General features: G+C 40.3%; 1 protein-coding gene across 2 annotated transcripts in view; it reads right to left on the reverse strand.

The window, feature by feature from the left end:
- The window catches only part of LOC117402668 (adhesion G-protein coupled receptor F1-like), a 62,443-nt gene extending 36,436 nt beyond the window's left edge, over positions 1 to 26,007 (reverse strand). The window contains exons 1-2 of one of the 2 annotated variants that reach the window (XM_059023648.1): positions 25,947 to 26,007; positions 4,212 to 4,267 (exon numbers count right to left, since the gene is read on the reverse strand). The gene's annotated coding sequence lies outside the window, so the exon portion shown is untranslated. Of the gene's footprint in view, positions 1 to 4,211; positions 4,394 to 25,946 lie in introns of those variants that run through there. The other variant, XM_034004042.3, reaches the window with a different exon arrangement.
- Positions 26,008 to 26,983: the final 976 nt, after the last annotated feature.

Raw genomic sequence — 26,983 nt, forward strand, 5'->3', positions numbered from 1 at the left:
GCAATCCTCGTGCCTAAATACAATTATACATTTTAAATAACTTGTGCTGCACACACCCATTTATATCCCGTGCAGCCATCTCTATACACCAACATTAACACACCACACACAACATATAACACAGAAATGCACACAGGGGCGGGACATATTGCCACACACCTGTAGGAGAGAATTTAGTCATCTAGACAAGCATAAGTGATTTAGATGCTTAACCCTGAATTAAAAACTTAGGGGTAGATGTACTAAAGTGTTGCTCCTGTCGCAAACCATTTGCAAACGAGTGGGAAGTCTAGGGCAAAATGCACTAAACAAGCCCAACTCTTTAGGGAATGCTTTGCAGCAGCAGTTTCTTTGCAGTTTAAGCTTAGATGAATATGTAATTATGGGCATTCCTGCACACATTCGCAAACGGGGCGGAGAATATTATAATGAGATGTACTAAAGCTGTCGGCAATTGCAACACTTACAATTGCATCAATTTGTTATATATATATATATATATATATATATATATATATATATATATATATATATAATGAAGACAGAACAGGATGCATTGTACAGATGACGTTTACATTTAACAAAAACAATGTTATTTTGATTCTTGCACCCTTGCATGTATAGACGTTACCTTGGGGCACCCTCTGCTGCAGCAAACCACAACTCAACTCCCATTATGTCGCACGACTCTCGCAATGTATAATGCTAGAGATCTTTCTAAGGAGATGCAACAAATATTTAAATTACTAAATTGAGGCTGTCGTTATTAATATATTTTCTCTTAGTACATAGCACAAAATGTTTACTTTTGTAAAGTGTCGTCACAAAAATGCAAATTGCAGTGTGTTTGCGCTGTGACTGGCCCATCTTAGGACACCTACCCCTTAGTTATTTATGAAAATCGGGGCTACACCAGCCCTTACACCTGCCTAAAAAAAAACAAAAAAAAAAAAAAACACAAGAGAATCCCCAGACTGTACTAAGTGATGTTGCATATTTGCTTTGAGGAAAGATAATGTATTTCAATAGAGGGTGTATGGAATTACATGTATTGTACTACAGAGTGCATTTTGGATTCAGCAGCCCTGCATTCATTTAATCAGTATGTACAATAACAACTGGTTAGAGAACTCCTGTACAGTGGGGTAAGCTGGGTATACACTGACAATTTTCTTCTAATATTTTTTATACTGCTTTTACACTTTTTGATACACTTTATAAAGAAGACAAGTTTACAGGGGTATAAATTACATAGATTAAATAAATCCCATGATAATTATATATATATATATAGAAAACAAAAAAAGATAATTTGTGCACTACAATGCTTGATATTGACGAGGTGCTGACCAGCATAAGGTAATTACATGTAATGAAGGTAGAGTCTCTACAGCAATGCAAAAGTTCAAAATTCTTTCAGCCAAACTTTCAGTTTAGATGGCTCACCAAAAGACTTTCCTTAGAGACATTCATGGTCAATGTGAACCTGATGAAGACACGGTAGTGTTGAAACACGTTGTTTGTTTGTTCATCATGTTTTAAAATTAATAAAGATATTTTTTGAAGAAAATAAACAAGCAGGAGTTCAATAATTAATCCGTTTGAAGCAAAATGACAAGAGTGCGACCATGAATGTCTCTACAGAAACTCTTTTGGTAGCCATCAAAACTGAGTTTGGCTGAAAGAATGTTGAACTTTTGCATTGCCGTAGAGACTCTAGCTTCAAATATATATCATGTATTTATTTATTTATTTATTTATTTATTTATTTAAAAATAGTCTTACAAAAACATAAACTGTCCACTTTTATTCTGTAAATTGAAAACATTGAACCGTGCTTATCCCTATTTTAAATCTCCCTCTATTTAACCATATTGGCAACAAGACAGTAAATCGACAAGACCTTTCGTCAAAGGCACTGAAAAGGTTAACTAGCTCTTCAACCAGTGTTAAATCTTCTGAACCAGTATGGCCAGTGAAAACCAGCAAACTACCAGTTTTCATCCATACCTATAAAACACTCAATAGGGGTAAATAGTACAATACCTGCATTCAAAGTCAAATCCAAGTGAGAACAATGGAATGAACATCTGTCATAAAATCCACTGCGCAACCTGCCACAGGTCAACAGTACCACAGACATTAGGTTCTACCACGGGTACGTTGGACTTCCAAACCACAAACAGAGTTTACATTATTTATTGTAATAAATGCGCAGCATGTATATAGGTGAAACTAGTCAGTTTTCACTAGATTTGCAGAACATGACTAGGATTGTGAACACCTGGACTCCAGACCCAGTCCAGCCTGGCTGCACTTTAATCAACAAATCACATTTGTACTATTAAAAACATTACTTGTACTGAAAATATTGCACAGAAAGGAAGCGATCCTAAAGAAGTAGTCATTAATCTGCACAGACTATAGCTCCCCCATTGTGCTTCTATATATGTGCTTCTATAAAATAAAGCCAAATGTACAATCGTCTTTTATTTAAAAAACATTGCCGAGTCCCTTAGCACACCTGTAATCCAACTGTCTAAGTTAATTTAGCATTGGTAAAATGCTTTGTGTATGCTGTGAACTTAAAGTATACATTTTATTCAAATAGCTGTAAGAATCAGTACAGAATGCACTTAGTTACACTTGGGGAAACTGGAGCACATTGGGTATGTTTCTGCCTTCATAAGCAGGAATTATAGAGGATGTCCGTGATATGTCAAGTTTGGAATCAAGTTTTAATTTCCAATGTGAGCAAAATGCAGGCAAACGGTGTATTCATGCAGAAATATACAATATATAAATATATTAATATAACTATTAAATGTAGAGAAGTTTTAGGGATGGTTTGTTGTGGCCATAACACTTTTGTACAGTATATAAAATAAAAAATATATATATATCTTTAACCATTAATACACAGTAAACTACACTTAATATCATTCCTGTTTATAACAGTCTACACTTATTATCACCACATTGAAATGTCCCAGTCAGAATATAATGGGGGCAAGCTCCTAATATCAGTTTGATAACACTGGTTAATATCATTAACACTGAATCACTCATACAACTGATTTTCACCCCACTTTATATCACATTAGGAAGTAAAAGCATATACTTAGAAGGTTTACATGGCAGTACGTTTCTGTTCAGTATTTTAATATTAAGTATGGTAGCACAGTAAAGCAAATACAATGCATGCGTTTAAAGCAGTCTAGCAGACTGCATTGAAAATACATTTTCATTAATGGACTATTACTATTAAGCTAATATATATATATATATATATATATATATATATATATATATATATATATATATAACAGTATATATTAGCTTAGTATCACAGCAAAACAGGCATATTTGTTGTGTCAGAGTTCTGGTGAAGTTAATTCTGCCCAGTGTCTATATTTTCTCAGTCCCTTTGGAATTATATTAAAAGGGGTTGACTGCAATACGAATTACAGAGGCTTATGTTCTGTAAATAATAAAAACCCAAAATGAATAACCCCATATATTGTATTGAAAGTCAAGGTGGTGTAAGCTTACTGTAGACATCTCCAGGGAGTGTGTGGTTTTACATCAAAATACCATAACGAGCCAAGCTATTTGTAAAAAAACATTCTGCACTACATGACTGTATAGAAAATGTCCCATCTAGGTAAAAAACTTCTCAGAATTGCTTCTAAGACTGTTCTTGTGTAGCTACCTGTCAGGAGAAAATCTGGTATTCAGAGTCAAAGCTGTTTACTTCATTGTGCAAACTGCAGCATATTATTGAAAGGAAAACATGTACTGGTGATGTTGGAAAATCTACTGTATAAAAGTGTAGCCCATAAAATAACTTTCTGGTTTGGTTTCACAAATGTTGTATCATTGCCAGTTCTATTTTTCTTTCACATAATTTGTAAAATGAAACACTGAGGTAAAATGCCCTAATAATTAGGGGGTTTCTCATGTACTGTATGACTGTTACAGACGTGTAAAGCACCAAGTGCAGTACAGTAATTGCATAAAACTTGACATAAAAGTATAAATCAATAGATTTAAAAAAAAAAAAAAAAAAAAAATTGGTGGAAAAATGTTTGGATACACAAACCCAATAACATCTATTTAAACAGGCTTTACATTAAGAGAAACAAATTGCATTGTTTCTTTTTAATAGTTATGGTAACAATAAAATAAGTATAGATTCAACTGTTTCTTACCTTTCTGAATGCAAGTTTTCTGTTCCGCATAGGGGGTGAAGACTTCTGTTCATAACCTGCAGTAAAAAAAAAGTATTGACTCTGTATTAGAAATCCCTTTATATATATATGTGGTTCAGTTACACTTTTCAAAGGCATGTGGAGTCCTCTGGCAGTAGAGAGGTATTATACAAGACACACCTAAAATGAGAGCACACCTGTCTAGCAAGTTCATGCGTTCATATTTCCTTATGTCTGTTTAATTACCCAATAGCAGGTGTTGGATTTATATTTTTCCGGTCACGCTTTATTTAAAGGGCTGTTTTTTAGTTTATTAACTGTTAACAAACATTGTTCATTTTTAGCTAAGGGTTAGGGTAAAGGTTAGGGTTAATATAAACCTAATTTCAAGCATATGATCGACTGGGTATTGACTATCCATAGGGCTCTGGTGTTTGATTGATCACCCATAGGGCTCTGGTGTTTGCAGTTTTAGCTGGCCTATTATATATTATTAACTAACAGTTAACAAAAAATAAATAATGTACATTAACATGTTTATTAGCTGTTTGTTAACAGTTAATAAACAAAAACAAAACAGCCCTTAAAATAAAGCGTGACCATTTTTCCTTTCTATTTTTACATGTTAAGATTTATAAGCAATAACATAAATGATATCAGCAGTAACCTGCTACTGCTGCACATAATCGTAACAGGATTCTTATGTGACAACCAGGTGACAAGCAAGGGGCAGCAGTGTGGAGTAGTGGTTAGGGCTCTGGACTCTTGACCGGAGGGTCGTGGGTTCAATCCCAGGTGGGGGACACTGCTGCTGTACCCTTGAGCAAGGTACTTTACCTAGATTGCTCCAGTAAAAATCCAACTGTATAACTGGGTAATTGTATGCAACAAAAAAAAAAAAAAAGTGTAAAAAATAATGTAATTGTATGTAAAAATAATGTGATATCATGTAATAATTGTAAGTCGCCCTGGATAAGGGCGTCTACTAATAAATAATAATAATAAAAGTTTACACAGGGGACCTGAAGCAAAACCAATGGAATCTAAACTAAAGGTCTACTTAAATCCTATTCATACTGCGTAAATAACAAATGCAGTCATTGTGCTTCTAAAAACGTGATTGGGAATCAAGTGTATGTAGGTAGTTTGGAGAGGGTATAAGGTTGTTCTGAACAAATACCAATTGCAATTGCAAAAGCACAATTCCCAAAATACAATTATCAAAACATTTAACACCAACACTGAAATTGCTAACTTATTTGTAAAACACACATTACTAAATCCTGAACAATCCTTTCAATTCCCTTAACACAATTAAATTGCTTTTGTACATATTTTTGTGATTAATTCCTCTTTAAAAGGTAAAGTGTTTTGTTTGCAAATGATAACAATGAATAACTGAAAAAATAAACATTCCAGTTTTGGAAATACAATTTATATAACGTATGTCATCTGGTTCTTAGTACTTTAGGAGTGCCCATGCTTTGAATAGTATCTGTTATAGAGAGAATATTATTTCATTTGTCTTGCTTGGGGACCAAGGGTGCCATTTAGGGGGATCAGATGAACAATACATGATTTAATGTAGACCTGTCAACTGTTTTTTGAGCACTTCTCCCAGACAACTCCCGGGACAGATTTTCTTCCGTATTTTGCTCAAAACTATAGTGTTTTATGTCTGCAAAAGACATGTACTGTCTGTACCTAGCAGGCTTTAGGACCCAGGGGAGACCTGCAGGCATGCATTCAGTGCACAAGGCAAGCTCACATAGTTGACCATCTTCAATGACTGCACGTGCGATAGGCCCTCCCAGTTAAAAATCAATCAATCTATCTATCTATCTATCTATCTATCTATCTATCTATCTATAAATTTCAAGCTTCTTGGACAACAACATATTTTCACATAATCCGAAGAAGCGTTGGAAAAAAAGCACATTTTCGGTAAACTATGTAGGACTGATTTTAATGGTGGGACATGGGAGCAAGAATGATATTTGTGGTAAGCATGAAAGATCACAAAAACACCAAAAAGCCAGCGGCACTCAGAAAACCAGAGCTTTAATAACATCTTTCATTGCCAAAGGAAAAATGGAGATCAAGAAAGTTACATATGCCAAGAACCTACATGTTGTGACTAGTTCAGCAAATCTGTATAGACATGTTCCCAGACTCACACACTGTGAAGTATTCTGCAGGAAATTGAAAAAAAAAAGTCACACAAATAGTGAACGAGCATTTCTATTACAATTTCAACATCAACATTGCTTTAGAAATTCAGATTGATTGATTATATGTGTTCATATTCATTTGAACCCCCATTATCCTGGACTGTGTATTAACTGAATCACCACATTTCCACCTTGCCACCAACAGTGCACACCCAGAAATGCAGTAATTGTTCCTATGTACTTCCTTGTAACAGTTTCATTTTGCATTGTACTAATGTTATGCCTCTTCAGTAGAGATTTTAAATAATATAAAAAAGGGGCCCCTGGACCCATGCTTGAAGTTGACCTCCCCACTAGTGAAATCTGAAATGGCGCCCCTGTGCAAAAACCAAATCTGTTTGCTGTGTATGATTGGCATAGGGAAATAATGCAGGTCATGTATTTGTTTTTGATTGAATCCCTCCTCAGTGGATCTATATGGTAAAACAATTAACAAATTAATAATGATAATAATGATTGAGCTATGTGAATTACTCAGTTCTTGCAGCCCCCCCTCCCCCATATATGATTGTAGTGTTTGTTCAAGTGATAAAAAAAAAAACTAGACATGATAATAGCTTGCTTGAAAAGCAAACATGTTATTCTGTAACCTCAGCCATAATCCAGTCATAGGTAACCTGCTGCATCTGTTACAGGTGATTTTAAAACGACACAGGAATCCTATTGGGCGTCCTATTGAAACTTGCTGGCGACATCAACTACATTTTTCAAAAGCATGTGGAGTCCTCTGGCAGTACAGGGGTATTATGCAAGACACACCTAAAAAAATCCTGAAACAGCACGAGGAACAGAGAGCACATCTGTCTAGCAAGTTAATATATTCACATATTTCTTCATGTCTGTTTACTTACCCAATTCACGGAAAAGGAGCAGGGAGGGGCTGCGCGGAATAAGCTCTATGAACTATGTGCATGAGACTTTAGGTTTTCCCCTTGGCTTGTGAAGAGCTGCCCTCACGGAGGTGAGCGACAATCGGCCTCCCAGGTTGGGAAGGAAGTATTACTTCCCCCAGGAAAATGAAGAGAAGGATAGAGGATACATATAAGAACACTAGAAGTCGCTCCAACTAACAAGAAACAGCTACACTTCGGGAGATCGGCGCAGCCAGACCTCTGAGACAGAGCCACGCGGGGTGACAGGAACACTGGCATAGATAAAGCAAGTTAGTAAATAATACAGGGTTTCACCCTGGCTCAGGGAGAGCGTGTATGCTGGCCCCAAGGGGAAGAAGTGATAGAAAATGGAGATTTGAGAAAAGTACAGGGTTGCCCCCTGGCTCAGGGAGAACAGCCCTCTCAGAGGTGAGACCAAACTGATCAGCCTCCAAGGCTGGGGAGAATGTATTCTGCCCCCCAGGGGGAACCTGGAAAGATAGAGAGATTGCCCCCAAAAGAGGACCCTCGGCTCCCCACATCTGTGCCACCAATGCAAAATAAAAATTAAAAATAAGGGTTTGTAAAGAAACAAAGGTTACTAAGAGGCAATCAATACTGGAGGAATGTTTTTTTTAAGATTATTATTAAGGACTAATCTCAGCGGAGAGAGAAATAAACTTTAATTGGGAGGAAACCTCTGGTGGTCCCGGCGGAGAGATGGCCACCACTCCGGCATACTAGTAATATTGTGTTGGTGGTCAGTTATAAAAGATATATATATATATATACACTACTGGTCAAAAGTTTTAGAACACCCCCATTTTTCCAGTTTTTATTGAAATTTAAGCAGTTCAAGTCCAGTGAATAACCTGAAATGGTACAAAGGTAAGCGCTAAACTGCCAGAGGTTAAAAAAAAAAGTTTAGGTTACCAAAAACTGAAAAATAATGTACATTTCAGAGTTATACAAAAAGGCCTTTTTCAGGGAACAAGTAATGGGTTAACAACTTACAGCTGTTCTGCAGCAATGGAAGTAAATTAAGCCTTGAAAGTTGATGCTAACAATTCCTACAGGTGTCCCAACTTTTGTTGATTACTTACAAACCCTCTGTCTGTATAAAAGCAGTGTTGGAACAGACTGTGTTACTACACCCTCTTAAGCATTATTTGGACTGTATTGTACTGCAGGAAGCAGTATATTGCTCTCATAATGGCGAGAAAAAGGCAATTAACAAAGGAAGACAGACAGACCATTATAACCCTTAAAAGTGTGGGTCTTTCCTTTAGAGAAATTGCAAAGAAAGCCAAGGTGTCAGTGAGTACAGTTTCCTACACCATCAAAAGGCACTTGGAAACTGGAGGAAACTCTGACAGGAAGAGGTCTGGCAGACCCAAAGCCACAACAGAATCAGAAGACAAGTTTCTGAGAGTCAACAGCTTGCGTGATAGGCGGCTCACAGGACAACAGCCTCAAGCACAGCTTAAGACTGGTCGAAGTAAGCAAGTCTCAGTTTCAACTGTGAAGAGAAGACTTTGAGCTGCAGGTTTGCCAGGTTGAGTGGCAGTAAGAAAGCCATTGCTAAGATGGCAAAATAAGAAAAAGAGGCTTGCCTGGGCCATGAAGCACCGCCAGTGGACTACTGAAGACTGGAAGAAGGTCTTATGGACCGATGAATCAAAATTTGAAATCTTCGGTTCATCACGCAGGGTTTTTGTACTCCGTCGAGTAGGCGAAAGGGTGGTTCCTCGGTGTGTGTCACCAACTGTCAAACATGGAGGAGGAAGCGTGATGGTCTGGGGCTCTTTTGCTGGATCCAGAGTCAGCGACTTGCACAGAGTGAGTGGCACCCAGAACCAAAACTGCTACCACGGCATTTTGCAGCACCATGCAATACCCTCTGGTATACGCCTAGTTGGTCAGGGGTTCATCCTACAGCAAGATAATGACCCAAAACATACCTCCAGGCTATGTCAGAACTACCTTAGAAGAAAAGAACAAGACAGTAGGCTTCAAATCATGGAATGGCCAACACAGTCTCCAGACTTAAAACCCATCGAGCTGGTTTGGGATGAACTGGACAGAAGGGTGAAAGCAAAGCAACCTACAAGTGCAACACATTTGTGGGAACTTCTGCAACAGTGTTGATAAGAACTTTCCGAACAATATTTGATTTCCATTGTAGAAAGAATGCCACAAGTGTGTTCAGCTGTTATATCTGCAAAAGGTGGCTACTTTGAGTAAAAAATTTAGATTAAATTTTGTTAAACAAAACGATTCCATGATTTCTTTTTTATCTCCAATTGTTTGTTTGTTCTATGCTTTAATTTCAGAGTACATTGAGACATTAAACTGCGTAAATTTCAATAAAATAAAAACTGGAAAAATGGAGGTGTTTTAAAACTTTTGACCGGTAGTGTGTATATATATATATATATATATATATATATATATATATATTTAATATAAATTCACTCTTGGGACAGACTAGCGGCAGAAATGGAAACTGCGACTGCGCTTGCTTTGTGACAGTGAGCTTGTAGTTTACAGTGATCTTGTAGCTTATGACTTCAGTTGGGAGTTCATGGCTGCTGCTGAAGGAGAGAAAGAATGTTGCTGAATGAATTGCCTGGTCGAGCTGCAGCAGATTGCATAGGGAGCATTATAAGATAGAACAAGATAACATGAGCGTGAAAAAATGAGGAGCTGCCGTGCCAGGCGCGTGCGGCAAAAGTAGGGATAGGACAATCAATCCCATGGTTCAATCTTGTGATCCCATGATTCAATGCACGTATCCATGATTCAATGTGCATATCCCTTCAGGCACCATTATTGGAGCCCACTGAGTTGTAGGTAACAAAGCATTGTCACTTCATAATTAATGTAGACAGAATGAACACAGTTGTGAGCGTAAGGGGCGTGGCTGTAATGAAATATTTTAGTATGAATGAATGCGTTGCTACTAATTCTGGAGCCTGAACAGGTCAGTGGGGCCGAGCCCGCAGCCTCGGGATTGAACAAACAAGTACACCCAAAACACACAGCAGGCAGGGTAGGACAAACAATCTTGTGATTCAATCGTGTTATCCCATGATTCAATGCACATATCACTAAAGACACCATGATTAAGGCCCACTCAGAGGTGGAGGTAAGCAAAACATTGCTTGGACAGCAGAAGAAAATGACTTTTCCTACAATTTCTAATTTTGAAAGACAGCTTAGTACCAATTGTGTAGGGAATTTAGGAATCCAGATCGAGAAGGTGTTGTGAATACATGCTGCCATAATTGATGTAGACAGAACCAACGCAGTATAACGATAATGTAAACACAGAACACAGAGCAGGACGGAGTGTACACGGACACTGTGAAGCCGAGAGAGGAATGGCAGAGCCCACCAAAATTAAAACAAATTAGGGCAAACCAGTCCTATCAAAGTTTCTCACAACCAAAGCACAGAAAATGTAACAATGTAAGCGAAAGTCTGGCGACACATAGAGAAGCACGGATGGCAGAAATGAAAATGACTAGTGGGGTCTACAGTGCTGCAAGACCGTACACAAATGCTAAAAACAGACATAGAATGAGAGTTTGACCCAGGGCTTAAATAGGGGGTTAATTGATAGAGTGTCTTAATTGATAGATTGGTTTGATTAACTAGGGGGAAGCCCCTGTACCTGCTCTCTGAATAACACCCAAAACTTGCGGGGGGCATCAACTAAATAAAAAATCACATCTGTATAGTATTTCAGGATTCTATTTACAGGGTTTGCTGGTATATCATCACATTTCAAAGCACTCTGACCTCTTATGTTAGCAAACAAAAATGGAGTTCACATTAAGTTAAAGTTTAGTTTGCTAACCAGGGTTTCAAAATGCATTGTCTTACTGATATTAGCTTTATTAATTAAAGATTGTGCAGATAATCAATTGGTTCTTCACTTTTCTACATTAATTCAGGATATACAAATGTTTCAAATACAATTGTATGTGTAATTGGAACCAGTTGTAGCTAGACTACTGGAATAAGTCTGAAAATTAAACCAAAAATCCTTCGTACAAATTCTAAGACTAGATGCCATCTGTAATGCTGTCTTTGAAATATCTGACTTTTCCAAATTGAAACATAAAATAAAAGCAAATAACCCAAAGATCTTCAGCAGAAGAAAATTGGGACCAGTGATACTTTTTATGTTATTATTATTATTATTATTATTTATTTCTTAGCAGACGCCCTTATCCAGGGCGACTTACAATTGTTACAAGATATCACATTATTTTTACATACAATTACCCATTTATACAGTTGGGTTTTTACTGGAGCAATCTAGGTAAAGTACCTTGCTCAAGGGTACATCAGCAGTGTCCCCCACTGGGGATTGAACCCACAACCCTCCGCTCAAGAGTCCGGAGCCCTAACCACTACTCCACACTGCTGCCCTATGTTGCAAACTAGTGTGAGATGGCAGGGAGGGGGTTAAAACCTATCTGCAGAAAAAACATGTGCGGAATGCACATTTGTCTTGTTAATTGTTTTGTTTAATTGTTTAATTGTTTTTGTTAATTGTTTTATTGATTAATCATTACCTGCACCTGGCTACTATTGAAAATTGGAGCCAGGTGCAGGGTTTAAAGGAGAGCAGTCAGTCTGCTCTGGGCAGCTGCTGAAGAGGGTAGAAGCCCGACTGTGCTGGTGTGTGGGTACAGCCGTAATTAAAAGAAAAGGTAGTGTGAAGCCTTTTTTGTGTGTGTTGTTCTGTTTTGTTTTTGTACAGGTAAACAGCTTAGCTGTCCTGTTTTTAGTTAGGGTCCTGTTTTGTTTAGTTATTGCTCAAAGAGAGCTAGGTGTTTGTTTTGTTTGTTTTTGTTTCATTAAAAATAGCGCAACCGCACTTCAAAAATCCATTTCTGTGTTGGGTCAGTGTTTTTTAAAGGGGCAACGAACCGTGGTGAGTGTGATTCTTTCACATATGGTGGCAGCGAGTGTGGGCGCCCCTGGAGACCCAAAAATGGATTTTAAAGATTTAATAGAGAGGCTTAATAAGAACACCGCTGCTCAGGAGGAGCAGACAAGGAAGATGGAGAGGCAGAGACAGGAGCTGGGCATGGCCCCGTTAATAATACAAGAGCGGGAGCCAACAGAACTGGAGCTGCTGCTGCAAAAGTGGGAGCTGCCGTCCCGAGAGCCAGAGGGGGTGGAGCTGCCGTCCCGAGAGCCAGAGGGGGTGGAGCTGCCGTCCCGAGAGCCAGAGGGGGTGGAGCTGCCGTCCCGAGAGCCAGAGGGGGTGGAGCTGCTGTTACCAGAGCCCAGAGAGGAGGAGTCGCCTCTTCCAGAACCATCATCCATGCAAGGGAGTCCGGCGTTGCCGAGGGAGGTCCCCAGTCCCGTCAACGTGGACACCTGGCCGGAATGCCCAGACCTCCCTGCGCTGGACCTTGCTCCCAGGTCGCAGCACTGCCAGGCACAGTCGCTTACCTGGTCCCTTACTCCACTCCCCCTGGAATCCCAGACGTCGCTGCGCAAGAGGCAGACGTCGCTACGCAAGGGGCAGAGGTCACTAGCGTTCCCCCTGCTGATTGCTCCGCTCCCCTTGCATCGTGCTGCACTCCACCTGGAATTCCAGAGGTCGCTGCGCAGGTCCACAGGCGCACGCCTCTGCCTGTCAGTCCTGGCTCCCGGTCACCGGTCCGCGCTATGGTCGCCCTGGACAAGTCGTCTGGGTCCAACCTCGCCGGTCCTGGGTCCCTCCCTGGAAACGCCGGAGGGACCAACCCACCCTCAAGCCCGCCCGTGGAAGAGGGCGAAAATTGACATTTGTGGACTTGAGGGTGGGTGGTCTTTTAAGGGTGGAGGGAGGTGGCCGTTGTATGGCCGGTGTCTTGAAAAGACATGGGGGGGGGGGGGGGGGGGTTGTGTGAGATGGCAGGGAAGGGGTTTAAAACCTCTCTGCAGAAAAAACATGTGTGGAATGCACATTTGTCTTGTTAATTGTTTTGTTTAATTGTTTTTGTTAATTGTTTTATTGATTAATCATTACCTGCACCTGGCTACTATTGAAAATTGGAGCCAGGTGCAGGGTTTAAAAGGAGAGCAGTCAGTCTGCTCTGGGCAGCTGCTGAAGAGGGTAGAAGCCCGACTGTGCTGGTGTGTGGGTACAGCCGTAATTAAAATAAAAGGTAGTGTGAAGCCTTTTTTGTGTGTGTTGTTTTTGTACAGGTAAACAGCTTAGCTGTCCTGTTTTTAGTTAGGGTCCTGTTTTGTTTAGTTATTGCTCAAAGAGAGCTAGGTGTTTGTTTTATTTGTTTTTGTTTCATTAAAAATAGCGCAACCGCGCTTCAAAAATCCATTTCTGTGTTGGGTCAGTGTTTTTTAAAGAGGCAACGAACCGTGGTGAGTGCGATTCTTTCACACTAGATAAGAAAATACATTTTAAAAACTTGTTTAGCTCACTTTTAATCTAAAGCATAACTAACTGTCCCTCCAGGACAATTGTTGAAATCAGGTGAATGGCCCTCCAGTATTGTTGAATGTAGGTGAATGGCCCTCCAGTATTGTTGAATGTAGGTGAATGGCCCCCCAGTATTGTTGAATATAGGTGAATGGCCCCCCAGTATTGTTGAATGCAGGTTAATGGCCCTCCAGAACTATTGTTCCCCTAACATAGGCTTCTGTTGACACATGTGCTGACAGCTGATAGATTTCAACCTCAGAAGGGTAATGTAGTATCAGTTTACAGGACATGCACTAAATATCTTGATTTCACTGCAGCTGTAATCTTTCCCTGGAATATCTGAGCATACCATATATGTGTGTACCCTTTACTCCTAATCCACAGCCAATCCAGCCCCAGCTTTAACCCCTTCCAATAAGACATGCATTTAGGGGTCAACCTGCTTATTGTGCTGGATGCAATCCAAAACGATTCTGAGTGCACATTAATAAAATCTGGATGTAGTTTACCTAGGCAGGTAAGAAAAAATGACACAAAATTCACATCCAATTTACATTTAAAAAGGTGTGTTATTAAAACCAATTCATATGCTCATTGTTGTTCTGTGTGACCCTGATAAAGGTGCCATATACCACACTGTATAGGAAAGACAGGCAGGACAGAAGAGGCTATACTTAAGAAATAGTCTTGAAGCCCAGGTGTTAAATCAGGACAAAGAAAACAATGCAGGATCAATATGGGTCAGAATAATGGACAAAAATTCAAAGGGCATAATAATAGGAGCATGCTATAGACCGCCAAATTCAGATGCTGAGCAAAATAATCTGTTATACAATGACATTCGAAATGCGTGTAGAAAAGGAGAAGCCATACTAATGGGGGATTTCAACTTCCCCCGTATAACATGGGAAGACCCGGTGGGAAGCACGACGGACGAAATTGAAATGGTGGAAATGACAAATGACTGCTTCCTAACGCAATTTGTCAAGGGGAGGCATGCCTAGAGGGGAGCCATGCCTTGATTTAGTCTTTTCAAATAATGAAGGCAGAATAACTAAAACAGAGGACAGAGAGCCATTAGCAAACTCAGACCACAACATGGTCTCATTTGAAGTATTTTTTAAAACCCCAAAAGTAATGATTAAAGCTAAGGTTTACAATTTTAGAAAAGCAAACTATGAATGTATGAAACAGAGACTAACAGAAGTAGATTGGAGTAAAATAGAGAGAACATCCACAGAAAAAGGATGGCTGTTTTTTAAAAATGTAATACTAGATGCGCAAAAAAATTACATCACAAAAGTAGACAAATCTAAATCTAAAACAAAATGGCCAAAATGGTTTAATAGATCAATTAAAAAAATATTCAGCGAAAAAAGGCACTTTACAGAGCGTTTAAAAGGGACCAAAAACAAAGTACGCAGAAAGAGTACTTGGAACTGCAAACACAAGTCAAAAAGGAAGTTAGAAAGGCCAAGAGAGAGGTAGAAATCAATATTGCTAAGGGGGCTAAAACCAATTCCAAAATGTTTTCCAATATTATAACAGCAAGAGAACATTCAAAGAGGAGGTTAAATGTCTAAGAGACACAAATGGCAAAATCATAGATGAAGAAAAAAAAATAGCAAATATATTAAATGATTACTTTTCACAGGTTTTTACAAAGGAGGACACGGACAACATGCCCCACATGTCAACCTGTTCCTATCCAACTTTAAATAACTTTAGCATGACAGAGGCAGAAGTGTTAAAGGGACTAGGAGCTCTTAAAATAAACAAATCCCCTTGGCCGGATGAGATCCTCCCAATAGTACTCAAAGAAATGAAAGAAGTTATTTACAAACCGCTAACCAAGATCATGCAACAGTCTCTTGACACAGGGATTGTACCAACAGACTGGAAAATTGCAAACGTAATACCGATCCACAAAAAGGGAGACAAAACCGAACCAGGTAACTACAGACTAATAAGCCTGTCTTCTATTATATGTAAACTTATGGAAAGTATAATAAGATCCAAAATGGAAAATTACCTATATGGCAACAATATCCTGGGAGACAGTCAGCATGGTTTTAGGAAAGGGAGATCGTGTCTAACTAACCTATTTGACTTTTTTGAGGATGCAACATTGAAAATTGATAATTGCAAAGCATACAACATGGTTTATTTAGATTTCCAGAAAGCGTTTGACAAAGTCAAGCATAAAAGATTAATTCTCAAACTGAACGCAGTAGGGATTCAAGGAAATGCATGCACATGGATTAGGGAGTGGTTAACATCTAGAAAACAGAAAGTACTGATTAGAGGAGAAACTTCAAAATGAAGCAAGGTAACCAGTGGTGTACCACAGGGATCAGTATTAGGTCCTCTGCTATTACTGATCTACATTAATGATTTAGATTCTGGTATAGTAAGCAAACTCGTTAAATTTGCAGATGACACAAAAATAGGAGGAGTGGCAAACACTGTTGCAGCAGCAAAGGTAATTCAAAATGATCTAGACAGCATTCAGAACTGGGCAGACACATGGCAAATTAAATTTAATAGAGAAAAGTGTAAAGTATTGCATGCAGGCAATAAAAATGTGCATTATAAATATCATATGGGAGATACTGAAATTGAAGAAGGGAACTATGAAATAGACCAAGGAGTTTATGTTGACTCAGAAATGTCTTCATCTAGACAATGTGGGGAAGCTATAAAAAAAGGCCAACAAGATGCTTGGATATATCGTGAGAAGTGTTGAATTTAAATCAAGGGAAGTAATGTTAAAACTGTATAATGCATTAGTAAGACCTCACCTAGAATATTGTGTTCAGTTCTGGTCACCTTGTTACAAAAAGGATATTGCTGCTCTAGAAAGAGTGCAAAGAAGAGCAACGAGAATTATCCCAGGTTTAAAAGGCATGTCGTATGCAGACAGGCTAAAAGAATTGAATCTATTCAGTCTTGAACAAAGAAGACTACGCGGTGATCTGATTCAAACATTCAAAATCCTAAAAAGTATAGACAATGTTGACCCAGGGGACTTCTTGGACCTGAAAAAAGAAACAAGGACCAGGGGTCACAAATGGAGATTAGATAAAAGGACATTCAGAACAGAAAATAGGAGGCACTTTTTTACACAGAGAATTGTGAGGGTCTGGAACCAACTCCCCAGTAATGTTGTTGAAGCTGAAACCCTGGGATCCTTCAAGAAGCTGCTTGATGAGATTCTGGGATCAATAAGCTACTAACAACCAAACGAGCAAGATGGGCTGAATGGCTTCCTCTCGTTTGTAAACTTTCTTATGTTCTTATGTTCTTCTTATGCCTCAAATACAGACAGCGAACTGTATTGAAATTTGCAATTAAACCTGATCTTGTGCAATTGTCTAGATGAGATGCAAATCTAATTGCTATCTTGATAAAACGAGAGAATTCACTGGAATATTATAACTGCTCTTTTAAAGTTACAGTAGTTTTACTGAGATTGTACTGAGGTGTTTTGCAGTTTTAATGGGGGGGTGGTATGTGACAGGAAGACCCTGTCGCTGGTTCTTGGGTGCATGTGTGCCTTTATGGAAGCAGATGGGATGCGCAACAGGAGACGCTTTGCTCAGGAAGTAATTGAGCAGGGAGGCTCGCCCGGCACTGAGTTGATCGGGGGTCCGGATTGGCTGGGGGGCGTGCTCGGGGACAGCCTCAGACCTTGCCATACACACACACACTTTTAGAAAGGCTCAGATGCCATTGGAATGGATTGAAAAAGGCAAAACCTCCAATGTTCTGCATTTATAACTGTCCCAAATTATAGTTGGAGTATACAGTAGATTTTTAGCACATATTTTTCATATATCCAAGTCACATAATATGTGTCGCTGTTTATTACTTATCTGTTTTGGCCACTGTATTTTTCGAATGTGTGCAGACCTTTTTTCACTCCCTAAATGTTTGACGTGAGCAATTTTACCGCAGTGGAAGATCTGACCAAATGAGTATTATTTTCAGCAGCCTCTTGTTTTCCTTATTTGGTGTTACATTGTCAACCAATCCATTAGATGCAGTGAGTACATAATAGGCTAGGACCATAACTGGATTTAGTTTACATGCAATGCAGGAACCATGGCTTTATGAAAGAACAATTAAACAATAGAGATACATAAAGGGTTGCCATTTAAAAAAAAAAATAAGACCGGTTTATATATATATATATATATATATATATATATATATATATATATATATATATATATATATATATATATATAATATAATTTGTTTCTTAGCAGACGCCCTTACCCAGGGCAACTTACAGTATACAAAAAATACATCTCAAGAATTACAGTACAGTTAAGAGCAAGATACAAAATACAATGACTTCAGTCCTAATAAGAGCAAATACAAAACACAGTACAATTTGATATCGGGGCAGTTCAAGAGCAGATATTATACTCTATGATGATATAACCTTTTACGCACATGTATTTCAAAACCAAAAAAATACAAAACAAGAGGACAGCTGGGAAACAAATCCCAGGACTTTGTCTTTCTTCTTTGTCCTTTTGTTTGTGTTTTTATTTTGTCAGGCAGTAGTGCTAGAGATCAAAAGCCCAGTAGTTGTCATTTACTTTAGAATACTGTGTAAAAAACATAGCCTTATATAGAGATCTCACGAAAACCATATTTTATAATCTGTTTACCCTCTCAAGAATGAGATTAGTGAAAAATAAAGACACATTTTATAATGGAACATGAATATACACGATTACCTCCCTTATGAAAGTTTACTGTGGTAAAAAAAAAACAGAGTGCATATACCATAGGATTTTCACAGTTCACCAGTTACCATGGTATCAATACCACCATTTACCATGCCCTGTTACCATGGTATCAATACCACCATTTACCATGCCCTGTTACCATGGTATCAATACCACCATTTACCATGCCCTGTTACCATGGTATCAATACCACCATTTACCATACCCTGTTACCATGGTATCAATACCACCATTTACCATACCCTGTTACCATGGTATCAATACCACCATTTACCATGTTCTGTTACAGCGTAAATGCCAGTGTTTACCAATGTTCTTACTATAGTATTAATAACAGCATTGTTATACTATTGTTTACAATGTTCTGTTACTATGTTAGATGTACCAGTGTTTACCACAATCGATTACTATTGTACATACACTATCATGTTTAGCCTGGACCATGATAGGACTACCACTTGTAGCCCAACTGCATTTTGTACCATGTTTAAATAAAGTTTTGAATTTAAATATGTTATAGGGTGGAAGCACAGGACACAAGGTTCACAACCTACCTAAACAACCATCAGAATAGTTTGGTCGTGTATGATGGCGATTCTAAGCTGTTTGGATCAATAGAAAGAGCAATCAAACAGAATCGTTTTTTCATATTTATTTTTTATTTGGTTGCAAGCTTAATAGGACCTATGGTAACAAGCCCTGATTTAATGTAACGCTATTTATTTAAAACGGCCTTTTCTTTACAGTCTTTACATATTTAATCTTAAAACTAAAATAGCATAATCACTCCCTGGGCTTTTGGCAAATCTCTATCTGGCTGACTATGACAGCCATCTGACACAAACAGACACTTCAGGGTGGCTGTTTGCGCTAGCTGAAGGGGTGTGAGAGAAGTCCCCACCCCCTCTGGGCACAGCACGATTTCCGAAAGGCATTTGAACACAGACTCTGAAGAGGAGAAGATGCAGGTAGTTTGCTGTACCCTGGCTAGGGGCCGGAAGTGTTTTTGAAACAGTAAGAGAGGGTTTTCTTGAGTTGAGCTCTGTTTATATGGGTCCTTTAAAGTAGTCTAGTGGCTTTAAATAGTTTTAACTCTAAAGATAGGATGTTATTTCTGTGGGAGACAGTGTAGCTTGTGTTAAAGACCGTTTCTCTCAATTTTTTCAACTTTGCTCATTTAAACGTATAGGTTATGTTAAACAGATTAATCTTCTGTATTAACGTTTTAAAACGAAAAAAGCTAATGTGTACTGTGATCCTATTTCTGTGTGCATCGATGTAGATCGGGTTAAATACAGTTTAAATGCAGTTTCTCTCTCTCTCTCTCTCTCTCTCTCTCTCTCTCAATATTTTAAACCTAGTAAGTCATTTTCTTTGTTAAAAAAAACCCAAAAAAAACACGTTTATTCAGCATTTCTCCCTTTTCATTGTCTGTGTTTTATTGTGAAAATATTAAGGGGCCTTAAAGTTTGGCGGTCTCTATATGTATACACTAAGCGTGGTTGTTACATAAGCACTTGCAAAATGTAAAATCACAACCCCACAAACCTATGAATAACAGCATAATTGTCTTATTAAACACTGATTTTTGTTCCTATCATAAATATAAGCGGATATATATATATATAAGGTGGACCTTCGATGGACAAGAGCAGAAATAGAATTTTTAGATACCATAGTAAAAGTTGAAGAAGGTTCAATTGAGACTGACCTCTTCTGTAAACCTACTGACATGCACCAGTATTTACACATGCCCTCTGAACATCCGATACACACTAAAAGAGCAATCCCAAAGGGTCTAGGAATAAGAATACGAAGAATATGCTCAAAAGAAAGTGACTATGTAAAACAAAGAAATGTATTAAAAACAAATCTTAAAAAAAGAGGATAAAAAGAAAGAATTATAGAGACGGAGTTAAGAAAAGTGGATAAACTAAAAAGAGATGACCTACTAGATTATAAAAATAGAAATAAAAAGGTCAAAAGAGTCCTATTAATAATGACTTACTCTAAACTTTTGCCCAATATTTCTAAAATAGTTTGGAAACACTTGCGGGTTCTACATAATTCAGAAAAATTAAAAAAAAGTATTTCTTAAGGTCCCAGTTGTAGCATTCAAAAGAGAAGCTAATTTAGGTGATATTTTAGTTCACAGTAAACATAAAAGAGTAATTGACAAAATAGGTTCTATGAACAAGTGCACCAGTAGATGTAAAGTGTGTAAATACATGGACAAAAGTAAAAATATAATTAAACATAAGAACACCACATATCCACTAAAAACTAATATCTACTGTAAAAATAGCAATGTTGTTTATGGAATAGCCTGTGAAAAATGTGATGAAATCAAATATGTTGGAGAGACTGGAACCACTTTATACAAAAGAATTCAGAACCACCTTTCATTCATTAGAAATAAAAAAATGAATGAACCAATAGTACAGCACTTCACCAGTCAAGGACATGACATAAATGATGTAAAGTTTGTAGTATTAGAACAACTAAAATTAGACAATGCGACATATAGAAGAATAAAAGAAAGTAAATGGATAAATAGACTGAACACGATTATGCCAGCGGGACTCAACAAAAAAGAATGAACTAATTAACTTCAATAAATATATAACATTTAAATAAATAAACAAAATTCATTCAAAAGTTGTGCATGCTGATGCGCTGGGGAGGCCAAATCAAGACTGATCCTCAGAGCCAGCATTGCATGATATAATAAAATTATAAGTTTTTATAAAGTAATGTTAATTAGAATTAATACAGATTCAAAGATAGAAGTAGAAATGATGTCACAATATATAGAACACCATTACATCATGTAAGAATAAATCATGGATTTGAATGTAAACAATAACAAGTAGTTGTCATGCCGTCAAAAACCTATAAATACCTCCAATGTTTTGATTCAAACACAGGCTCCCTTGAGAAAGATATGTATAACATATCGAAACGTTGGGCAGCTGGCTCTTTGAGCTAATATATATATATATATATATATATATATATATATATATATATATATATACATATATATATATATATATATATATATATATATATATATATATATATATATATATATATATACAAGTGATCCTTTATAATAGATTGAGTGCCTCCTTCTGACTTTGTTCTGCTCTCCTCCATTGCTTCCTCAGCTGCCTCCTTTCTCTAAGCACTGCCGCCGTCTAGACTTTACAGGGATAGTTTGTACTTTCTCCTTTCTTTTTTCAACTTCAAACCCTTCGCTTCCATATGCGTAGATGGTATCCCAAAATTTATCCAGCTTCTTTTCAACTGTTACCCCTAACCTTTCCAATGCAAAACAGAGATCTGTGTTTACTGTGTCCCATGCTGTTTTCTCAGAAGCTCTTGGCCATTTAACTCCAGTCTTGTGCCCATTGAGGTTATTTTCTCTCTTACGCTGGTTCATCTGACCAGGTTCACAAGGATCATTAGGTTCATCACTAGTTGTGTTTATGCAAGTCCTCCTCTCATCTGTGACAGGGGTGCTGATATCCTGCGAACGGTGGTTTGCATCCTGTCGCTAGATTTCATTCAACTGACTTGACTGACTTCATAAAAAATACTGATCAATGGGAGGCCCTTGTCCCTTCTCCCTGAAGCATGTCATTCTCCCTAGATGAATCTTCAAACCCCTGACCGTTGTCACTTTGCTCCAGCCACAGACACAAACCTGGAGCTCAATGTCTTTGCTAACTGCAGATCTTGAGCTAGTCCTTTGCAAAATACTCTCCGTTCTCATATTCGTTTCCTTTCCGAAGTCATTAACTGTGTTGTGAAACCCTGAGTCATCTTCCACCGACTAGGGGTATTTTTCTCTTTAATTTCTTAGAAGTCTTGGGTGGGTGTCTCCAGCATACTGTTCCATTTGAAAACACAGAGCTGGATCCTGTCAGCTAGGGTGGCTAACCCCCGCTAGCCCCAATTGGACTATTTACTCCGGTCAGATGTCTCTCCAGGCTGTCACAAGGTCTTTCCCTCATTGCCAGCTGCACTATTCACAGCAGTCACTGGACGTACCTTGGTACTCTCCCGCCTACTACTGGAACTCCCTCCTGGCTGGCCTCCCTGCGTCCGCCACCCGTCCGCTCCAGCTCATCCAGAACTCCGCTGCCCGCCTGGTGTTCTCTCTGCCTCGCTTCTCCCACACAACTCCACTGCTCCGCTCACTCCACTGGCTCCCGATCACCGCTCGCATCCAGTTCAAGACTCTTGTACTAGCCTACAGATGCCTTGACCAGACTGCACCCAGCTACCTCCAGACCCTCATCTCTCCCTACACCCCCACTCTACCTCTCCGCTCCACCTGCACTAGAAGACTGGCTCTACCGCCTCTACGCTCCCCTGCCTCCAGAGCCCGCTCCTTTTCCACCCTCGCCCCGCAGTGGTGGAATGACCTTCCTACAGATGTCAGGACTGCCCAGTCCCTGACCACATTCCGGCGCCTCCTCAAGACTCACCTCTTCAGAAAGCACCTGTAGAACTCCTCTGTACTTCGCCTGGGACACTTATCACCCTTCCTTAAATGCGCTTTACTTGCTCTTATCTACCCCCTATTTTACTGCATTTAATCCTGTACGTCAGAGTACTGTAATCTGCCAAGTGTTTAATCTGTAGTATTTTGTATTTAATCATATCCTGATGTAACTATCACTGACACTTATCTGCTGTATCATTGAATTGTATTTTGTCACACTTGTAATTGATTGAACCAAAGTGATTGTATTTATCTTGCTCTTAATTGTATTATTACTTGTACTGTGATACTTGAAATGTATTTGCTTATGATTGTAAGCCGCCCTGGATAAGGGCGTCTGCTAAGTAATAAATAATAAGAAGAAGAAATCCATTAAAATAGTCTAGTGGCTTTAAATAGTTTTCCATCATGATTTCCATTACATTTACAATTATTGTGATTTGTGTTTCCAGTTATTGGATTCTGAAGTGGTACAATGTCCAAGTTGTTCAACAACACTTGATAGAGATGCTAATTTTAAAATATGGTGTGGCGGGGCAGGGCCCTGCCTGTAAATAATAATATTGTGTGGTGATTTGGTGGTGGTTGGCAGGGATGGGGTTAATTTCCTATCCCCTGCCAAAATACATGTGAGAATGTGGCTGGAGCTAATTGAATAATAGATAATTAGGCTCCAGCCACATGCTATAAAAAGAGAAAATCCTTTGTTTGGTGTTGTGCTGCTGTATTTTTGTTAAAAATGTAAGTTCAGTGAAGGCTCTGCCCAGCCTGAACAGTTTTGTGTTTGTTTAAACTTTTGTTTTGGCCCTTGCGCCGGTTATTTTGTAAGTGTTTATTGTGTGTGAGATTTGTTTTTCTTTGACCTTTTATTTTTGCTCGGTGAGCAGTGTTTTGTCTTGGATTTTTATTTTCTGTTTATTGATTAAACCGTGCAGCAGCGCTTTAACTGCAGTTTCCTGGTCTCCGAGTCTCTTTGCCTGCCGATTAACGTGGGCCCACGCTACCCTGTCACATATGGTGTCAGAGTGGGATAGCGCCCCCTAGAGACTCGAAGCGGGACTGTAGTTTTAAAAAAAAAAAAAAATGGGAAGGAAGAGCTGTAAAAAACAGCAAAAGTGTCAGCCGCCGCAACAGATGCCACTGGGGGACGTTGGCCAAGTCTACGTGGTAGATGAGTGGTGCCCTGGTTGTGGGGAGTTTGGGCACACCGTGGCCATCTGCCCCACCCAATACCAGGGAGAGGAGTGGGCTGCCCAAGCGAGCCAGGACCAGGCACCCCGGGGAAGACCCCAGAAGCGGGAGATACCAGCTGCGGCCGCAAACCGGGAGAGCAGCTGGGATGCCATCCTCCAGGCAGTCATGTATAACTGCTGGTGCCCCATCTGCGGGGAGCGGGGGCATTCCCCACTCAACTGCCCACTCCTACCAGAGGGGTGCCTGCTGCACCCATTCCCACCAGCAGAGGGAGGATGCTTGCTGGTTCCATCTCCGCCAGCAGAGGGAGCAGGCCTGCTGCTTCCCCCGCTGTAGCCAGAAGGGGAGGAGCCCCTGCCGCCTTCGCAGCCAGAAGGGGAGGGGCCCCTTCCGCCTTCGCAGCCAGAAGGGGAGGAGCCCCTGTCGCCTTCGCAGCGAGAAGGGGAGGAGCCCCTGCCGCCTTCGCAGCGAGAAGGGGAGGAGCCCCTGCCGCCTTCGCAGCGAGAAGGGGAGGAGCCCCTGCCGCCTACGCAGCCAGAAGGGGAGGAGCCCCTGCCGCCTTCGCAGCCAAAAGGGGAGGAGCCCCTGCCGCCTTTGCCATCAAGAGGAGCAGGAGCTACCTCTGCCTCCAGCACCACCATTGGGAGAAGTGGAGCTCCTGCTGCCGCCTTCATGGCCAGGAGCTCCCCTCCCGCCATCGCCTGGGGATGCCAGTTCGCCATCGCCTGGGCCTGCCTGCTGCTCTGCATCGCCTGGAGGGGCAAGTACCTTTTAACAATGCCACTGGCCCCTCAACTTAAAGATTTTTTGGAGAACCTGTTATCATCCACTTTGATTTGCTGTATTTATTTAGTAGAAGAATCATTACAACTTGTTTGAATACTTGAATGCCGTGTGTCACAAAAGAGCACTAATTTGGCAGGTAAAAGGGTGTTCAAGTCAATTGGAGTGAGCTATGATGCTTGGATCCTGCAATCGAGCGAAAGCTAAGGGAAAAATATTCCAAGACATGCTAGGATTCACTGCAACGATATTAAAATGTACACAATAATGTGTACAAGGCACTAAAGAGTGAGCATTAATTTGCAAATCCCTCTTAGCAGAACGAGTCCCTTGTTTTTAAGGTCCATGTAAAGGTATGGTTTCTAAAGTTATTTTGACTGGAGTGTGACTGTATACAAGCTGGTCAAAAACTTCCCACTGCTCCTTCATTTTATGCATTTATAGTATTTGGCTTTTGTCGACTCTTTCTACCATTATCCACAGCTGCTTTGTTGTGTTTAACAGAGGAATTAAATCTTGAATGTCACTGTGGCAAAGTGCCCCGCCCCTGTGTGCATTTGTGTGTTCTGTGTTGTGTATATGCGTGCGTATGTTAATGTTGGTGTATAGATTGGTACACGGGATATAAACGGGTCTGTGTTTCACGTATATTTAAAGTGTAGATTTGTATTTAGGCACGAGGAGAGCACAAATCACTTCACGTGCTGGTTAAATGTAATATGCGAGCACGGGGTTGCACAGAATTAATTCACGTGCTGGGATTCAAGTGAATAATTAATTAGTAATTGAATCCCAGCACAACAGTATAAATAGGCACATTTTTCGTTCAGTCAGGGTTGGGTGTTCGGAAGAGGAGAACGGGTGAGAGAGAGAGAGGAGAAACTAGAACGTAAAATCATTAAACGTAAAGATAAGTGTGTGTACTCACCGTGTTTGTTTGTCTCCGTGCACCGTTTGTTAAGTGTGTAGTCCGTTTTGTTTGTCTATTTATTTTGGCGTGAAGTGCCGTGTCCCGTGTTTTTGTCTGTTCCAACCCAAGTCTCTCTGTATTCCTTCCTGCTTCTGGTCTGACGCCACCCACTCCGGCCGTCTTTGTGACACGTGGTGTCCTGCGTGGGATCGACAGCGCCTCCAGGACTCAGGCCAGAGCAGGAACCGCAGTTTGGATTTAAAAAAAAGAAAAAAAAAAAAAAAAAAAGGTCAATGGCAGAAGACGCCATCAAACTGCGGGGCTGGTTCCTAGAGAATGCTGGGCTGGAGGCCCAGTCTCTGCCCATAATCGTCCGGGCCCTGTGGATGATGGACAGTGAGAGATGGGAGGCCTATCAGGAGGAACACACCCCAAACACCTTGGAGGAAGGTGTGGAGTTTCTCCTCAGCTACCTGGAGGCAACGATAAAAGGAACAGCAGCCCAGGTAGCAGGCCCACCAGCAGAGGGTGAATGCCTGCTGTCCCCATCTCCACCAGCAGAGGGTGAATGCCTGCTGGTTTTGCCTCCACAGCCCAAATGGGAGGAGCCTGAGCGTCCACAGCCCAAATGGGAGGAGCCTGAGCGTCCGCAGCCCAAGCGGAAGGAGCCCGAACATCCTACGCCTGAGTGGGAGGAGCCCGAACGTCCTACGCCTGAGTGGGAGGAGCCCGAACGTCCTACGCCTGAGTGGGAGGAGCCCGAACGTCCTACGCCTGAGTGGGAGGAGCCCGAACGTCCTACGCCTGAGTGGGAGGAGCCCGAACGTCCTACGCCTGAGTGGGGGGAGCCCGAACGTCCACAGCCCAAGAGGGGGGAGTCGGTGCGTCCACAGCCCAAAAGGGAGGAGTCGGTGCGTCCACAGCCCAAAAGGGAGGAGTCGGTGCGTCCACAGCCCAAAGGGAGGCAAGTCGGGGCTTCCACAGCCCTGGGACCCAAGCCACCAGCAGAGGGAAAATGCCTGCTGGTTCAGCCCCAAGAGCCGGAAGGGGAGGGG

This window comes from Acipenser ruthenus, chromosome 5 (genome assembly GCF_902713425.1).
Source record: "Acipenser ruthenus chromosome 5, fAciRut3.2 maternal haplotype, whole genome shotgun sequence".
In the NCBI taxonomy this organism is placed as follows: Eukaryota; Metazoa; Chordata; class Actinopteri; order Acipenseriformes; family Acipenseridae; genus Acipenser; species Acipenser ruthenus.